The following is a 14,714-nucleotide window of genomic DNA, read 5'->3' on the forward strand; positions in this document are numbered from 1 at the left end:
TGCGCGGCGGCGGCGAGGGAGGGGGGCGGCGGCGGGGGAAGGCGGGGCCCGGCCCTGTGTTTTGAACGGCTCGATGCGGTTGGCTCACTATTTGGCAGGAAGGTGAGGAGGCCTCTATCCTGGCGGCGGAGCTCGCGTAGGGAGAGGGGGATCCAAATGTGGCAGAGGCGAGCAGGAGGCAGCGGCGGCGGCGACGGCGGAGGGGGGCGAACGAGACGAGAGGCGCAGCCGTCCCCGCTGCTGCCGCCGCGGAGGAGGTGAGCGGCCTGGCGAGGCAGGGGCGCTGCGGCGGCCGCAGCGCTGGCACCCCCGGGCCGCCCGCCTGGCACCCCCGGGCGCCCGTCCCGCCGGCAGGTGAGCGAGCGGGGACGGCGGGGGAGGGGCGGCGGGGGGAGCGCAGCCCGTCGCGCCGCCCTTGGCCTGGCCCGGCCCAGTACCGGGCAGAGCCGGAGGGAGTCGCTGTGGGGGGAGCCGGAGCCGGAGCCGCCGCTCCCAGCCTCTCCTCCCCTCCCCCGGGGCCGACGTTATTTATTCACTCGCGGCGTCCCGGCTCCGTCCCCCTCCCCCGCCGCCCTGCCGGAAGCCGCCGCCGCCGCTGCCGGGCGGGCGGCCGTGGGGCCCCCCGGGCTCCTGTCGCCGTCGCTCCCCCCGCGGCTCCCCCCACCCTTCCGGCCTCGGGGCGGGGGACGGGGCCGCCGCCGGCCCGGCCCCCGGCCGTGCCCCCCCCGCCTGCCCGCAGGGGAGGGGAGGGCGCCGCTGCCGCCCGCACACCCCCCTTCCCCCGCGCGGGCTATTGTGCCGCGGGCTGGGGCCCGCCGAGGGGCCGCCGGCAGATAAGCCGCGCTGCCGATAGCGCCGGCGGGGGGAGGCGGAGGCGGGGGGAGGCATGCCCCGGCCCCCCCGGCGCCGCCAGCGAGCGGGGCGAAGGGGGCGTGAGGGCGGCGGCGGGGCCAGGCCGCGCCGCGGTGGCTGGAGCCGGGGGAGCTGCCGGCGGGCTGCGGCGCCGGGCTGGCACACGCCGCTGCCCGAGACACGCCGCGAGTGCGTGTGAGCGAGCGAGTGAGTGTGTGTGCGGGTGTGCGTGTGCGCGCTCCGCTCGGGCTCCGCCGGCTCCCTTTGTCTGCCGCCGCTTCCCCCTCCTCCCGCCCCGCCGCCGCTCGCCCCGTGCCTCCCTCTCCTCCCGCCTCTCCTTTCTCTCTCCCTCCCTTCTCCTTCCCCCCCTCGCTCCCAGGCTCCGAGCGCTGCTGCAGCTGCAGGTTTGTAAATACTGGACCAACACACACACAACATGGCTGACGCTCGCCCTGCGCCTCCACCAGGCTCTCCGCCTTCTCCCTCGGTCTCCGCCGCTTAAGCCGCTCCTCCGTTTAGGCTTTTGTTTCTTTCCCCTCCTCCCCCCTCCATCTCCCATCCAAAAAAAAAAAAAAAGGAGAGGAAAAACAATTCACCCTCCTTATTGCGCGCATGGCGGGATTTCAAGGGTAAGGATCCTCGCTTTGGAAGCTTTCTCTCCTTTCGTTTTGCTGTTTACAACAAAATGAAACCTAAAAGCAGAGGGGATTGGGGAGCCTGGCAGGGCCTGGGGCGGGGGCGGGAGGGGGGGGAGCTGGCCGAGCCCCGCCGGGAGGCCTTGGGCGGAATGTGCGTATCTTTTTCTCTTTTTGGGTGGGGGAAGGCTGATGCACCAAAGTGCTGGCAGGGATGAAATACTGTGTTACACCGGCAGAATGGTCTGGGGCCGCTGCTTTCATTTTAGGGTGCAGTTCAGTGTAAGGTATCAACTCAGCACAGTCACGTTTAAAAAGAGCTGAACTAGTTATGTCAGAATAGGCATTGTGTAGGTTAAAAACTATAGTATAGGGTTTTTTGATTTCTTGGCTTTCCCTATATCTCGGTGTCAGTATCTTAAATAGCTCGCAGATCATGAGATACAAACCTGGAATTAACACTTGCCAGGTCTCTTTGTGTTGCTAGTTTTCTGTCACAGATTAATTTGCCCTTGTGATGACAATAGCACAAAACGAAGCAGTTTCCTTTTTTGTTAAAGGGACCATTCCTGTTTTCCAGATTCCTTTTATTAAATTTTTTTAAAATTACGTTTTGTAGAAAAGGCATGGCATCGTGAACTTAAGTGTGCTACTGAACTAAAGCAAGGCAGCATGTTTCTGACCTCTCCTAACACAAGGCAAATGTTCAGTTCAACACCCCCCAACCTCAGTTATTCAGAGCACCCCCTTCTGGCTTCGATGAAAACTGCTTATATTTTATTGCTTTTTTATGACGTAAAGCCAGAATAACATTTGAAGGTAGTGTCTTGGACATATCTAAAATGATCTGGTGTGGAACAGCATTATTTCCAGGTTGTAACTTAAGGATAAACGCTCAAGGTGCAAAGGACATGATGCTTTCTATTGCTCTCTAGGCATATGTGTTACTGTAATTTATAGTAAATGGTTTCTTTTCCGAAGATTATATTTAAAGACAGTCTTTATTCAAAGCATGTACACATCGATAGCCATAACTTTTGTTAATATCTGAGTAGTGCCTTTAAAATAACGCCCTAACTCCGTGGTCTTTGGCTGCTTTGCTTTGAGAGGTGTCAAATGGAAAAGCACTGGCATAGCATAATCATATAGTTTTTACTGAGGTAGAAGTAAATAATTACTATGCTTCAATGCTAGAATTAAGTATCATATTAGTAATACTCTTTCAGTCTGTGACTCTTTTTTTCCTTCTGCTTTTTGTGATCCCTATTAACAAGTGTTGATTAATTGGAGGTGAGGAGAAAATAAATGGTAATATTGAGTTTACAACAACGTAAAACTTGAGTGGAGTTATCCAAGTTACAAGATCATTTTGGAATGTGTATCTACGTCATGGCTCCTGAGCCAACTGTACTACTTCTAGATGGAAAAGTCTGAGCAAAAGTCTGTAACTTGATATGTCAGTAGATTCCTGCAGCAGTCAGTTACTTTTTTTTTTTAACCTCTTAACCACCTATTCAAGAAGGTAATATTGGTAAAACCACTGGAATAGCTTGCCAGTGGTAGATATGTTATCGTTCACTGTTAAAACAGCCAAATTTTGAGATTATTACTATTACTGACTTTCTCATTAGAAGTGTAAAATGTACTAAGATATGCAGCTCCTCCCTCTGAATAGTCCTTTTGATACTTAAGCTGGTCCTCTTGGCTCCAGAACTAAAAATAAACAATTGTACAAAAGAAAATAAAAATAAACAATCTACCCGCAAGAACCCGTTTGGATAATGGGTTTAGACTGAAAAAAATCACTTCAAAATAGGCTTGATGTTTCTTACTCTAGTACATGGTAGTGTTGCTGCTAGAACTGAGTTATTCCATTAAAAAAAAAAAAAAAATCCATAAAAAAGTCATGAAATCTTACTCCGTAAAATTCAGCTCCACATTATTAGGTTTATAAGTTTTAATTGTCATTGTTTTGGGTTTTTTTGTTTTGTTTTATGGCATCTTTGCTGTAACTTGTAATTTTGTTCTTTTGTACGATACCTGGAAGATTTTCCTTCCTACCTTGGTTGTGTTAGATGAGTTTGTCAAAAATCAGTGTTGTTGATCTTCCTTAATATACCTTGGAAAGCTGATCTCATTGAAGAACCTGCCAAATCTTTGTGCCTTTGATGCCACTAAAACACTCCACTGTGCTTGTCATTGTGGATAATGCCAGGCTACGGTTAGCCAAAATTAAAAAAGCCCAAGTATTTGTTAAATCCTCATTTCTAAAACTGGTCACTTGCTCATATTATGAAATGAGCTCAGGGGGGACCAAAAAAAGACTGCAAGAAGTGCACAGCCACTGTGATGGGCTTGCTGGAAGATGTCAGAAACAAACTGATTTCTTTTCATGGGAAATATGTTTCAGTGAATCTTTGATCGAAGAACAAATCATAACTAAATGTAGCTCTACATATTTGTGAAATTTCCATTTAATGTGAAGTCCAGAACACTTACAGTTCATCTTACGTTTCATTGTTTTTCTGTTTTTCTGACTCAATAGTGTTCTTCCATCGACTTCTTATTCTCTATCTTTCATTGCCAGCTGTTGCCAAGCTGAACTCTTTGACATGTTGAGATCTGTAAACATTCTGCTGATGCAATAACTGTTTTAAAGTTCATTAAATGTAATTTGTTGTTTGCTTAATTTTTGACAAATAATTCTCAATAAGATTCTGTTCTTCTGAAGAAGATGAACAGCCAGGTTTTTTTGATGTTAAAGGCCTACTGCTGTGAACTTCTTGTTCTTTTTGTTTCTTTTTTTTCCTTCCTTCCCACCTTGCTTTCTTCCTTCCTTCTCTTCCCCCAGGTATTAGAAAGATCAAACTTGACTTCTTGATGGTATAGCATGAGTGTATGTTTTTGTAGATGAGGCTGAAAACTGATTTGATAAAGTGGCTTAAAAAGCAGCTTTAGAACAGGGAAGCCTAACCAAAGGAGAAAAATGTTAACATGAAAACTCATTTTTCGTTTGGATGATTAGATCCCTTGTTTTTGATATGAGGTGTGAGAGAATTTTTTTATTTTTGTCTGTTTTTTTTTTTACCTCATTTGCATGGTCTTACTACTCTTCTGGGCTTGGTACTTTTTATGATCTGAAGGCAAATAGTGATCTTTTTTGCTTGTTGCTCTTCCTAATTCGTACTTTTCACATATCAAGATGTAGCCCACTTGCTATCCAAGGAAAATAACTGCCTAGATGTCAGCATACCACATGACTTAAAAGAATGGGGAATATGACCTTTCTTATATAAATGTCCAGATAGCTTCCATCCACATCTGTGACAAAGACAGGTGCTGAGTTCCTGAAACAATATAATTAACAAATTTGTATTTATCTGTGAACCATTGATTTTGATGAAAAATGGACATGAGAATTACTGAAGTAACTTTGAAATAATGGTGATATTTAATTCCATGATGTGAGGTACTTACTACAGCATTCACTGTGTGATAGTGGTTGGATTTAACTTTATGTCTTAATCTGAAATGTGAATTTTGTGATGACTTGCAGAATTTAGGAGATTAATTGGTTTGGCTATCAGAGAGGATAATTGAGAATGTTTCTATGAATGGAGATTCCATTTGTATGTTTCTTTCTATAATGTATGTTACAAAACTCCTCTAAATCAACATTACATGACATCTTGCTTGGTTTGCTTACTTGGAAACTTTATTGGTTTCACAAACTGATGAAATACATGCAGATTGTCGTGAACTGTGATGACTGTATTAGACTTAAATGTTACTTAATCACATTCTAATATTTGCAGTTATTGCAAGGTGGTTTAGATGTATTGTAGGATTTTTTTCTTATGTTATTGAATATCCTGGTATGTGGTATTCAAGGTCTGCATCTACACATACTGATGAGAGTCGATCTTAATTTCAAGAGCAGTTGTATGGATTTCAGTGATCTAGTAGATACTAAATTTAAACAGATTGAATGCTGAACTTTAGACCCTTCAATTACAGATGGTAGTTTGAACAAGACAGAACTGTATTTTTTCTTTTTCTATTGTTACTGTGTTTTTCATTAATAGTCTGGTTGCTTTTATAATGATGACTTGCAGTAGCCTTGTGTAGGGAAAAAAATTCAGTCATGGTGGCTGATTTTCTGAATCCACTTGCTGTCTTTGAGGTAATCTCTGTATTTTCATTGCTGCTTCTTCTGTCATAGCTCTACGCAGATTCTTTTCCCTGGGTGTGTTGAAGCTGGTGTACTCTTGTATCCTATTTTAATTAGTGTCTTGGGTTCAATCCCCGCACTTCCATTTCTTGGGAGAGATGAGTGGTGTGCAGTGACCTGACTATTCCTAACACTTGCTTCTGGAGTTTGTTTGTTTGACTTGGTGTCAGAGTTTTTGGGAGCCTGTCTGTCTGCTGAAGTTTCTCAAGACTGTTTGTATCGGCAAGTTCAGAAATGCTTTAGTGTTCTTCAAGTGCTCCAGTAAAATGTGTTGCTGCATTTAGTCACTGGTGGATCTTCTGTCTTGCTGTTTCCAGAGTGTCTTCCTAATGGTTCACAGGTAGTCTTTAATCCCGAGTTCCCAACCTTGACAAACTAACGGCGTAACTTTGGGAATTGCCCATTAAGATGACAATTCCCTCTGAGTGCATACCTTTAAGGCTTTTATTTCTCTCCATTGTGTTGCTTAGTGTGTTTCCCCCGCCCATTCCTACTAGGCCAGAACAATTAAGAACACAGGGAACATTTCTAACTTAATTGTGTTTCAATGTTACTGTGCTGACTAGGTTGTAAAGTATAACATTACCTGGCAGCTTGACATCTAGTGCTGGTATTGCTTCTTAGGGTCATACTGCTCTACCTGGATGCTGTCACTTGTTTGTAAATTGAAAAAGTAACCATGACTTTCTTTTCCAGTAATGTTCTTTGACTTCTCCTAAAGCATACTAAGCTCTTCTAGAAGATTATGCCATTATGCTGATTTCTGTAAAATTTAACCTATGTACATCTTAATTTTACTCCCTTTCAAAACTCATTTATATGACTTTTTTCTGAATTTGTATTAGTCTCATTTAAATGTAAAAAATGAAATTTACTAGATTGTGACCTCTTACCCTAAGAAACATAATTGAAAGACATATCAGACATCAGACTTCTAGTCTGGTGTATGTTAAAATCAAATAACTATTTCTGTTGCAGAAATCACTTTCCTAGCTTAATATGTGTTTTTCCTATGAAAACTCTTCCATAGCATGTTGAACAAAGGTAGCTTAACTCCATGGTGCACTCTCTCGTTTGCTGTTGAGATTTTTAAATCTGGAAGTTCCCAGCTTTCTAGTTTTAGTGTAAGTGTTGCATGCCAAGCAGCATAGAAGAAAGCATGTTCTGGAACAATGACATGTCTTGCGATCCTTTTTCGAATGCCTTATCAAACATAAAGGCCTCTAAAGGCAGTACAGTCCTTAGGTCTCCAGTATGCTAAGTACCTATCGTACCGATGGGGTATTGAGTCTGTGCTCTTCTGTATGCCTGTAACTTCTTTCTGGTCTTCAACTTGAACTGTAGGATGTTTGGCAAGCAGGTTGTCTCTATTCAATTTTCTAGGACTGACACACGCATGCACAAAAAAAGGCTTGTAACGTAGGCTGTCTAACTCATCTTGTGCTCAAAAGGCACGATTACCTTGATACGATTCTGGATGGTCTTGCCCATCCTGTTCCATAATTTTACGTATTTTAGGCAGTGGTAAAAATGATGAAGAGAAATTAAAATGGAAGCAAATACTTCAGAGATTAATTCACTACTTCCATCTCTAACCATTCCAGTTGCAGAGAGATTTATTAAATGTACGTGGTTTTTTTTTCTTAATCACCTTTGTGAGACTTTTGTCTTAATGTTGAAAGAAGATGCAAACATTTGTTAATGGCTGGTTCACCATTCATTGATGGAACTGCAGTGATGAGAGATCTGATCAGTCAGAATATATGCTGACAGGAGTATCTTCAGAAAACAGCTTAGCAGAAAATTCTGGTTTTCACACGATGCAAAGGCTTTTTAAAAGTGTGGCTCTTAAATGCTTTTGGAGTTGGGGAGTAGGCAGATACTTGATGTATTTGGAAAGTGGAGAGCATTGGGTTTGCATCTTCAAACTCACATTTGACATCTTGCAGATAGGGGAGCATTCCCAAAGGCAAGTCTTAATGCCCCAGCGTGGGCTCTGCGCTGCTGGGAGGAAGAGGAAGAGGCTGCTCCAGAAGTGGATCAGCATGGAAAGCTCTCCTGGTCTGCTGGCTGTGGAGGGCACCTCAGGTGACTGCTGTCCTGTTCCTGTTATAAGTGGTTGCAAATTACATATCTTTGATCTTCTGCTCCCCTCTTTTGTCAGTAAGAGCATACTTTACTGTTAGGTGACAGCCCCAAGGCAGTGAGGGCAAACAAATTCTCTTCTGGCTCATGTGCTATCCTAACCATTCACTTTAAAGTTTGGGGGGATTCATTCCTACCCTCAGTTATACCTGTGTTGGCATGTATAGAGGGAATAGTAAGACAAACTTACGTTATTTCATGACTAGGGAATGTGGCTGTAATAATGAATAGAAAGCATCTTTTTGCTTTTGTTTTTTGTTTCACGGTAATAACTGGCCTCAGACATAGGGAGAGGAAACACATTGTGTTATGGATAGCTTTTTACTTGAAGAACAGAATTTGTATGAAGTCATTCTAGGGAGTGTTCCTCCCCTTTCCCCCAGCTGTGTAAAACTTAATTGAGGGAGGAAAAGTGGGGGGAAGGGACTCTTTGCTGCGAACAGACATACTCCTTTTCAGCCGTGCTGGGGCCTCTACCCACTTCTGGGAGGCTGTGTGTTTGGGTGGGCGTGGAGCAAGATCAAATATGAAGCAGGGGTCGGTTTAAAAGGCCAAGGCGTGGTGGTTCTTGTGTGTGCTCTGTTTGTCCATAGGGTAGACTTCTAGAAAGCCTTGCCTGATTAAAAGGGGAGAGAGACCCTGCAATCTGAGATTGGAAGATAGCTGACTTTTTCCCTTTCTGGATTTCTGTTTTTCCCCCCTTCTCTGCCCTTCAGTTGAGCTGGTTTCAGATACTACAAGATGATTACTCTCTCCTTTCTGCAAATAAGTCTGTATTTTCACAAGTTTGGGGGTTTTTTTTGCTACTTCTGTTAGTACCAGTACCTAGACTCATGCAAAATCTCACAAAGTGTAACGCATAACTAAGTGTTTATGCTAGTGAAACTGGTTCTGGTCAGACCTAAAGCTTTCTGCAGAGATTTCCAAGCTGAAAGGAAGATGATGGTGACCTACCTGTATTTGTCTCTGATAGAAGTTCTCACTCTGAAGTCCTGTCTTAATGAACTATCCTGTTTCTTTTCCATTTGTGCTTCATGCACAATAAATAAAGTAATTTAGAAGCAGAATTGTTGACTAGAGTTTATTATCAAAGTTTAGGAACATTTTCTATGTTTTCTGTAGGACAGGCAAAGTATGGTAGGGAGCAAAAATGATTCCAAGGTGGTCTTCATTCTTAGTCTTGGCGGCTTCTTGCCACTATTTTTTCACCTCTCTGCTACTATCGGACAAGAAGAAATATTTGAGGCAGCCGTTTTTGCTTTCCTGTAGAGGCATTTACTCAAGGCCAAACAAGTTTATTCACAGGCAGTCCTTCCAGTTTTATAATCTTTTGAAGTACAATTCCAAAATAAAATTATCTTGTTTCTGTACTGAACTGTGTCTCACATCTAGGTGTTGGTAAATGCTATCAAATAGTGCCCCAGTTCACAGAGGGAGTAGTGTTTTCCCAAGATACCAGGTATCTTGCTTTCTGGAAAAAAAAACACTCTAACAAGGGGGATGAGCACTGAATATAGTGTGAATTCATGAGCTACAGGTTGTTTTTGGCAGTGCAGCTAAAAGAAATTCTGTGGCTTAAACTAGTTTTCCTAATTTCCAAGCCAAAGCTGTTGATAAACTCATGCAGGTGTTCTCAGAAAGTACCTTTTCCCACAATCCACTAAATAACTTTTCACCAAATAACTTGAGACAGTTCTTTGTCCTCTTAAATATTTCCTTAAGATCTTCTGCTTCTCATTATTTTCATAAATGTACAGATATCCATTAGTTTCAGAGCCAGTTCTTTGCCTTTCTCTTCCATGATCTCTGTTCTTTGCTTTTCCCTCCCCTTCTAAGAAGAGCCATCAGTTTCACAGCTTGACATCTCCCCCATCCCTCGTTTTTACTTATCTAAAATGTGTTATTTGTTTTCCACCAAAAGTCTGAAGGATGTGTACGTAAATAGAGGAAATGTTACTGAGTTGAGAAATAATGTGATATTACAATGCTGAGGGTTCTCATCCTTTTATAGGAGAAAAACCCAGTGTAATAAGAAGTTTAATAAAAAGTTCTTCTCATTGCCCTTGCTGATTCCAGTGTTGGCTACAGTATATAAATGGTTAGTATTACAGGTCTCTGAATTCTTTTCTCTACGGCTTAACTACTTGTCTTCAAGTAACGCCTTTTAAGAACCGTTTTTCACTCACCCTCCAAATTTATCGAAAAAACTAGCATAGGCAGCTGTAGTTAGAGCTCCTAAGATAGTGCTGGATTTTGGTTTTGGTGCCTTGCTGTTGCTACATTTTATAACTTTGCAAGCTAATGCTATTCACCATTTAAAGTTGATAGTCTCTTCAGGTTGAGATTTCTATTAACATCATAGATGGTGAATATTCTGCTTATTCATATGGAAAAGTACCAGCTCACATTATTGGTTAGTACCCATGGCAAGAGAGTCCTACTTCTTCACAGCAATGCTTTTGCTTAAGTGATTTACTTTCCCAGTGTAAACAGTTACTTGAATGTATTTACATTAAAAACTACTTTGAATCTAAGCTGAAATGACTGGAGGTGAAGAAAATAGCTAAGGCAAATTCACTCGATGACTGGTTACTCATCTTTTTCAAGTCACCAGTGAAAGGCAAGAGGTCATTTCCCCAAGTGCTGTTTTTTTTTTTTTTTCCCCTAATCATGCAGAGACAGGGTGAAACTTGCCACTGATTTTAATTGCCTAATCACTTCCATAAGCTTTTCTTATAATCAGGTCTGTAGGGAAAACACACAACTACTTTATGCTTTGGATCTTTGTATTGGTGTCAGGCATCAGTTTGCAAAATGTTCATGTTTACTGTTTCATTGCTGGTAATTTTTAGTGAAATTGTCCCATTTTCTTGCGACTAGAGGATGCTTATTCAGTGTTAATTTACCCAATGATTTTATTCTAATCCCTTTCCCTCCCCCCTCCCAGCTGATTTAAGAAAGAGAGTTAAGTTTTTACCAGTGGAGAGGCAGTCAGCATTTGGGGAGGTTGGAGGCCCAACCTGTTGCCTGTAATAAAACTCTACCAGGATCGCAGTTACTGTGGTGTTGATTATGGGAGAAGTTTAGGCATGTGTGTCTCAAAACTACGAATAAATGGGCTCTTAGGACAGCTTTGTTTTGTTTTTTTGGTTGAATACAGAACTAATGCTTTGTAATTGCTTTTTCTAACCCACCCCCCTTTAAATATTTTGTGGGGTTTTATTTTTAGGTGCCGAAGAACTTTTTCTTTGTCAGTATCTTCACTGGTTATTTAGATTGAACTTCAGACCAAACACTTTGATCTTCTGATCAATAATAATAGTTTGAATAATAGTTTGTCATAAGAATTTTGAATCTGCTTTTAAAACTAGTTGGTAGTTTCCATAGCACAATTTTAACTATTGATGTATAATTTTTTGGGTTAGTGTCCCAAACGCTGTTTTTTAGTGTCTTCTGACAGATCAATTTCTGGTCCTCTCCCCCAACTTGCTGGTCTGCCACTGCTTATCTTAAAGACAAATAGTGATTATGTTGCAATACATTGTAAGTTAGCTATAAAACAGCCACAGTAATTGGGTGTGTACTTCAATCAAGGGTTCCTGAAGCATGAACTGTGTCACCTCTGAATGTGGGGAAACAGGAAATGTTCTTTACTGTGGCCCTCCATGAATGCAGCTGTAGAAGCCTGCTGCAGTAGAAGAAATTTTGTTTCAAGTATGTCAGCGAGATACTCGCTGTTACAAAAATAAATGACCTCACATTCTTAAGGTTGGCTTAGGAAAATATTTTAATTATGCTTATTTTCAGTTTAGTGTTGCAGTGGCAACTTCTCGCTGTACTAGACTCTAAGGTCTCAAAATAAATGTCTTAGAACAGTTTATTACTTCTGGTCCACAGACCTCTGGTGAGCCAAAAGGTTGAGAAGTTGGACTGTCAAATGGCAGATCTACTTTTTTCATTTCCTCTTTAAAATACAGTGTCAAACTTAGGTTCCCACAAAGCTGGCTCGTGTGTGTATCAGTGTCTGCTAGGCTGGGTAGTTGAGAACTGGCTGTTAAATGCTTTTTAGTGCTCAAAGCATCATTGAAAGATCAGTTAGCCTGCTGAAGAGCTCTGAACCCAAGGGTTTGGTTTACAATGATTAATTAAAAAATCCCCCACAGATGACTTAGCTAAGTGGTGGTAACTTACCATTCCACTACTTCTCTAACAGCAGGGATGTGCCCTGGGCCATTTCTTACAGAATGATTGGGTGATCCTTTTGGTTTTGGAGCAATGTTTCTCAGACTTACACAACAGCAATTAAACTTAGTCCTCACAACAAGGCTAATTACCTAAGTATCATATATGAGGAGACGCTCGAATAGAAAACAGAATATTTCTAAAATAGACGTTTCCCCTTCTAATTCCTGAGATCTGTCCTCAGCACTCTTATCAAACCAATCTGTGTGTAAATTTGCTCTCAAATATAATAAATTATTTGAGTCAACTCCATCTGTAAGAGATTGAGTCAGGACAAAGTAGTTGCATTATGCTACTAGAAGTTAACTTGCATTTACCACAGAATGGTAGTAAACACATGGCTTATAGTAATAAGGTACTGCTGTCATATTCTGAGTAGTAATTATCTTTGTGCATTTATCGTTGGGTTCAGGGGAAGAGGAGGATGGTTATCTCTTAATAACGAGAAGCTAAGCTGCTGCATGTTTGCTGTGATACAGAGGTGTGCAATGTAAGGCAGTTACACTGCATCAGCTGACCCGTGACAGCTTGTTACCCTGGTGCCTGTGCATGTTCTTGCCCTGCGGTTAAATGCAAGGTAATTTGAAGTAGACGAACAATTAAGAGTGTTAAGATTACATTGGGATTTCTGAGTTCCTAAAGGGTAAAGGAATGCAGGGAAGGTTCTCTTGGATTTGAATCAATAGTAAGTATCTTTAAATTGTTGATGGAAGCATTACCTTTTAAGGTTTCTTTTTAAAGTATGGAGTACTGTGCATTTATGAAATGATCGGCCAGTGTGTTGGAAGATGTACAAGGCTCACTCAGCACTTAGTTCTGCATTACCTGTAAGAAGAAATATGTGGATGATTTAAAAAGTCATTGTGCTTCAAAGAATTCTGGCATGTTTTGTAAAGTCACAGGAGGAATCGTAGTGATGGTATGAATAGAAATGAAGTAATATCTTAATTTCCCCGAAAAGTGTTGAACTTTACCCCTGGTTTTAAAGCTAGTTGGATAAACTGTTGTTGCTGTTTATAATGGTTCCATAGTAGAAGGATAGAAAAATACTGACACCAAACTGTAGTCCACCCTTCCTAATCCTTGTTCTGTTGGCATAGAAAAATCATTTCGGAATAAACAAAAGGGTTCTTGTTTATCCACACTGCATGAAGGAGGTGTAGAGTACTGCTCTAAAAGAAGTTTTTAGAAAGGCATTATGCGTATGTCTTTAGTGTTCTACTATCAAAGGTGTGCATAATTCTGCAATAATTGGCAAAATGGTTTTGCCAAATTAGTATAGCTGTGTTGAAGAATGACTGTGAAAGGTTTGTGCATAGGTAAGTGTTTTACTAGCTCTTCCCAGCTGTTGGAAGGAAATAAACCAGAAGTTGGAGTTTTTATTTAAAAATCTATGTATGCATTCATATGGAACTTAAAATTATATGTTGACAAGACTACATTCTGTTTTTTAATTAAGCTTTTGTAAGCTCGGTTGGCACTATCCAACTCTTCCTCCCCTTGTAGCCTGATTCCTATGCAGCGGAACAGCCAATGCATGTTTTTAATACTAACCTTCAGATCTAATTTTTTGGATTCTTGTGTTCAATTTTAGTATGTGTTTTTTGGACTAATATGGGAAACAAGGAATTCCTCGTAGGGCAGGCATATGGCAAAATGTCATTCAGTCCCTTAGCCAAATATTATTGAATCTGGTTGTGATGTTGCTAATGTGGGAGGCAGATCAAGTAAGAAACTATTACATTTAAATTAGTTTAATTTTAGACAAATGTTTAATAGCTGGCTTTACTGTTGAGCTGAGCCATCAAAACCAGAGCAAAACTGCAAGGCTGTTTGCAATATATTTTTTTTTGGAGAGCTTAGCTTTCATTTGTTTTCTGTGTTATTTATTTATTTTTAAAGTTGCAGGCATGTAGCTGTCCTTTTCCCCTGAAACCTGGAGGAAATTTCAGAAAGCTAGTTTTACTTAAAATAAGACTAAACTCAAAACGTTTAATTAAAAAGAGCTTTTTTGCTTTCCCCCATCACTTTCTGATTATGGTACGCTTGTGTAATTTCCCACTCCCAACTCTCTTACTTTGGGAATTTCATTTTTCTTTACTGATTCTGTCGGTTCAGTTTTGTGTCAGTGCTTTTAATTTTTGTCTGCACGTGTTGATGTCCAGCTTTCCCCCCCCCCCTTTCCTGTGCCTATAGTTAATTGTAACTATCAACTGATACATTGATAGCTTGCTGGATTTAGTGAACATATAGTGCTTATCACTTATCTTACAATCAGCATGTCTGACTTCAGGGTTAGTGTTTAAAAATTAGTGCTCTCCAGATATATATTCCATAACCACTTATACAGTTCCTTCAGTAGTGGGTTATAGGCCTTTCTTGGACTTTTTCTGAACTCCAGGAACATATAGAGCTGCACATAATTAAAGGTAATGAAGAAGGCTCTGATCAGAGATTTCCAAAGTGTTTCCCGCTGATTCAAAGCCTAGTACGATGAGAGAAGCTGTAACATGTGAACTGTGGAGCTGGACCAACCAAGATCCTCTCTTTTGCAGGCACCCCTATATATTCATCAAGAGAAGATCAAAAACTTTGAAAAGCTGCAGACA

General features: G+C 41.7%; 1 protein-coding gene across 1 annotated transcript in view; it reads left to right on the forward strand.

Annotated features, from left to right (window-relative positions):
• Nucleotides 1–216: 216 nt before the first annotated feature.
• Nucleotides 217–14,714, forward strand: part of LOC135323474 (spindlin-Z) — a 51,776-nt gene continuing 37,278 nt past the window's right edge. The window contains exon 1 of the mRNA XM_064501992.1: nt 217–354. The gene's annotated coding sequence lies outside the window, so the exon portion shown is untranslated. The remainder of the gene's footprint in view (nt 355–14,714) is intronic.

Source organism: Dromaius novaehollandiae, chromosome Z (assembly GCF_036370855.1).
Source record: "Dromaius novaehollandiae isolate bDroNov1 chromosome Z, bDroNov1.hap1, whole genome shotgun sequence".
Taxonomy (NCBI): domain Eukaryota; kingdom Metazoa; phylum Chordata; class Aves; order Casuariiformes; family Dromaiidae; genus Dromaius; species Dromaius novaehollandiae.